Raw genomic sequence first — 4,708 nt, 5'->3', positions numbered from 1 at the left:
AAATAGGTGACTATAAACAGCCATCAACCTTCCAGTTTCCTCTCACTAAGTAACCGAAGCAATCTGGCAAGCCATCCTGTCGTGGACTTACAGGATGGTGTATGAATTGTTGACATATTTAATATTGCCACAACACTTTTATTTATAAAATGAAAATTTTCAAATCCTAGTGTGGTCCACGGAAATGAATGTCACTTCATCAAGTGTGCAATATGCGCTTCGTTGCAACGGACAACTTTGCGAAGGTGGTGGTGGTGGTGGTTAGTGTTTAACGTCCCGTCGACAACGAGGTCATTAGAGACGGAGCGCAAGCTCGGGTTCGGGAAGGATTGGGAAGGAAATCGTCCGTGCCCTTTCAAAGGAACCATCCCGGCATTTGCCTGAAACGATTTAGGGAAATCACGGAAAACCTAAATCAGGATGGTCGGAGACGGGATTGAACCGTCGTCCTCCCGAATGCGAGTCCAGCTTTGCGAAGGCAAGTTCACATATTCCTTACAACTTTGCTGCACAAGACTTCATTTATCTCGTTGCACAGTTCAGCTGTCCAGGCACGCATTTCGTGTTTCCATAATATTCTGTGGTATCAAAAGGTGCAGTTTCTCTTTCAAACATCCTCCTCTCCTCTCCCCTCCCTCCCCCCCCCCCCTCCCACCGCAACAAGAAAAGACAAATGGGTTTAAATCTGGACTTGAAGGAGGCCAAAAGAATCCCCCGTGATGGCGTCCGGGTAAGGATGGAACATGACACCATTGCCGAATATTTCCTGTAGAAAATCCACTACAGCACTAGCCGTATGAGGCGTTGCGCCATCTTCCATAAACCATTGTGTTCGTTGGAAGACTGGTGGCAAGAAGAGATGGCACGAGACATTTTCCAACACTGTGTTGTATCGGCCAGCATTGACAGTTTCACCGAAAACCACTGGTCCGATTAGGCCACAAATGGATAGAGATATCTACATTGTCACTTTTTCCGAATGCGTCGTTTCTTCAAGAACAAGAAGATTTTGCATTTTTTTCCATCCCAAAATCAAACATTTTGTTTGTTTAATGTTACATTGAGGTGGAAATAAGCTTTGTCTGAAACCATGTCTTGAACATTATTACATCTTCGCCGTCTGCCCATAATGAATACTCCAGTCTTTTCTGTTTGTTCCGCTCAGTCAGCTTCTGCAACACAGTCATTTTGTAAGGGAAGTGCTTGAGGTCACTCTGTAAAATTTTTTGTACAGAAATGGGGGATACCCCCATTCCCCTGCTGTCCGCGTGATGACTCGTTCGGACTTCATTGAATGGTGACCAAAAGTACTGCGATGTTTTCCGGAGAACGAACAGTCGGTGCCCGAGGCCGGTTCCCTTCCAGAGAACCGCATTCTTCTTCAAAATTTTCTCGGTAATCGGAGAGTTGTGTTGTTTGATGGAACCCAACGCGTGTAGAATATTGCCTTAAACCTCCTTTGCGTTGCTGTGACACTTTTCAATTCAGCATAAACTAAAATTGCTTTAGCACGCTGCTGAGGAGATAAACGCCCATGATCGGCCATGGCGAAACGAGAACTGTGAAACAAGGGACTGGCGATATTGCAGAAACATGACCTCTATCTACGTTTCCGTGAAACAAAGTACAGCGAAATTTGAATCAAATATAATTAGAGGTACAATTTCTGTTTAGTGTTATGTATCAACTATTCGTGCGCCACACCTTACGAGTTAATAATAGGATGTTTCTACCCACCACGATATTCCGACATATCCGTCTCGATAGCACTGAAATACCACAAGCATACAGTACTAGCAGTTGGTGAATGCCGCTTAGCTACATCTCATGTGTCTGCGTTTCCTATTTTGTGGTGACGTTAGCATTTGATATCATACATTATTTAACTGCTCTAAACCGTACATGATGGCGATTACAACAAAATGCTAGAGCTTTATGTGGTCGTTCTGAGCAAGGAGATGGGAGATAAAATCCCCTTCGATCTTTAGTGTTCGTTGACGAAGGTACGAAAAAAAAAAGTGCGAATGTGAACAGTCAGTAACTGGGGAACACGGCAACGACATACTTTAGTCGATACGAGAGAGATCCTCCAAAGCTTCATGCGTTTTGCGTCATTTCCCGAGAAACGATTTAAGATTATTTCTTTTTTGTGCAAGAAATGGTCAATGCATTCGCATAGGTAAATATGCTGTTTGCTTTAAACTGTTGTGAGAACGTACTGAAAATGTCACTTTTCAACAGGACGGAGCACAAGCACACTGGCTCTTACACAAAATTTTTTTAACGATCATTTGCCTCAAAAATCTTGCATTGCATCATTGCCCTGTAACATTGCATGGTCTCACAGTACGTAATTTTACTTATTATTTTTTTCTTTAAATTTGTGAATGATCTTCTATATCTCAACCACACATATCTACTACGGTGGATACTACAATAGTTCAGACATAGTCGCAGAAGTATGGAACGAGTTTGACTATTGTCTGGATGTTCGTCGTACGTCCGGTGGAGGGCACACCGAACGTTTATGAAATGTAAACTTTGATCCCAAATGTAACTGCAACAAGTACCTCAACTTTGAATGAGCAAGCCTCTAAATCAGGGAATGCCAAACAAAATCGGACGGTCCTGTTGAAAACAAAAACTTTGTACTAATAAAGAAAACAAATTTCCCGTCTAAGTCCATGATCATTATTAATACTTTATGAATAAAATCGTCTAGATCGCTAAATAAAATGTCTTTATTATGACGCTTCAGCGTCTGCCGTTACCTGATATCAGGACGGAGGGGAGGGGGGGGGGGGGTTATTCCGTGGTTTCTCTAATTCGTTTAAGACAAATACCGGGGTGGTTCCTTCGGAAAGCCTCAGCCGCTTGCCTTATCCATGCTTCACAATTCGAGCTTGTCCTCCGTCTCTAATGATGTCGATGTCGACGGGAAATTAAACATAATCTCCTCCTCCTCCGCAGCTGATACCAAAAAAGTTATTAGTTGACACCTCGATTAAGTATACAATTTAATATTGACACCTCACCCTGATTTGCAAACTCAAAGTTGTTTGGTGCATGATGATGGCAGGTACAGAAAATTAGTAATAAAGACATTTTATTTAGAGATCTAGAGAGTTTATTCATAAGAAAACTATGCACTAGAAACTGATCCTCAGTTTCCTGCCAGTGTTTTACTTGGTGTCCGCCTCCGTAGCGTAGCGGTAGCGTTACTGCCCATCACGCAGGGGGGCCCGGGTTCGATTCCCGGCAGGGGACTTGAGTGTTGTGTGTCCTGCATCATCATTTCCATCATCACTGATTCACAAGCCGCCGAAGTGCGTCAACTAAAAAGGATTTGCAATACGGCTGCCGAACTCCCCCGAACGGGGCCTCCCGGCCAACAATGCCATACGATAATTTCCATTTTTACCTGGTCTTCATAAACCACGCGCGAGATTTTTCATATTCTCTCGCTCGCTTAGCGCAAACTATTAGTCCTACTGAAAAAATGAGGAGGACCTTCTTGTAGGAAATTCAGCGTAGTTAAATCTTGTACTGACATACGTTTTAGCTGGAAGCCAAGGCTTCAGAGTTATTCAAGAAAAAACGTACTGAAGTGACCTTCAAACGCACCTCCTCACCACACTCATCCCTCATCAGTCAGGATTTGTAGCAGCCGGTTACTTCGTGAACACTGTTCATTTAAACATTCCCGTGAGAGTAATGAACGAAAAACTACCTTCGTAAACGTTACGCTAAAACTAATTACGTTGACAGTTCGAACCAAACTTGACCTTTACGACCACACTAGTTTCGTAGTCGGAAGGCCTGACGAATGCAACGATGTAACTGTTTACTTTGTGTGTTAAAATTCTCAAATCTGTTAGATAAAATTTGAACAAACGCCATTTTTACAATTTGTAAGTGCTCACTAACCGGTAGCATATTAAGGCCAGTCAGTAAGGACCAAAAAAATCGAACGTGGTAAATAATTCGTGCACTCGTAGATATTTGTGCAGTGGTAAGAGCGAGCGCCATGAACAACATACTAGAAATCCTGACTGGTGGGTGCTGAGAGTGACCATACGTCACTTTTGTAATTTTCTTAAATAACTGGAAAAGCGTGGCCTCCACCAAATACGTATCCCAGTACAAAATTTAATGACATTAAATTTCCTACAAAAAGGTCCTGTACATTTTTTTTCAGTACGACTGACGATCTGCAAGTAGCGAGCGAGAATATGAAAATCCAGAGCGTGGCTTACGAAATACGGGTATAAAATTGCGGGTTGCATAAAACGACAGCAGTAAAGGCAGCTGGGCCACCTGGTATAAACTGAGTTAACAGGGAGTATATGTGGACAAAAAGAAAAAAAAATCCCGGATTTCCAGGTTAAAAACACACTTTCTCCTCGGTGAAAACACAGTTTTTTTTCCATGTTCAATGACAATATAGCTCCCCTCGGAGCTGAAAAACGTATGAGTCCTTTGAATCGTAAAGGTTTTACACACCGGCCTTGAACTCTACGGCACTTAAGGAAACGAAAACCAGGGGGAAAAAAACCACGCGTTTTGGAAAGATCTTTAACGCGCGGCGACATGTACATTGCATATTTACGCATTGCCAAAGTACACATACGAATTCCACCCAAATACAGCACGGTAGCTTCTGAAGCACTGAAACAGAGATTGCGAAGCGCTTTTGTCAGTCAACAGT

At 42.7% G+C, this 4,708-nt stretch overlaps 1 non-coding gene across 1 annotated transcript; it reads left to right on the top strand.

Moving 5' to 3' along the window:
* Window positions 1-3,195: 3,195 nt before the first annotated feature.
* Window positions 3,196-3,268, top strand: Trnad-auc. The gene has a single exon. It is a non-coding gene; the product is annotated as a tRNA-Asp (tRNA).
* The last annotated feature ends 1,440 nt before the right edge of the window (window positions 3,269-4,708 follow it).

Source organism: Schistocerca americana, chromosome 5, assembly GCF_021461395.2.
Source record: "Schistocerca americana isolate TAMUIC-IGC-003095 chromosome 5, iqSchAmer2.1, whole genome shotgun sequence".
Lineage (NCBI taxonomy): Eukaryota > Metazoa > Arthropoda > Insecta > Orthoptera > Acrididae > Schistocerca > Schistocerca americana.
This window is presented reverse-complemented; position numbering and strand designations above follow the sequence as displayed.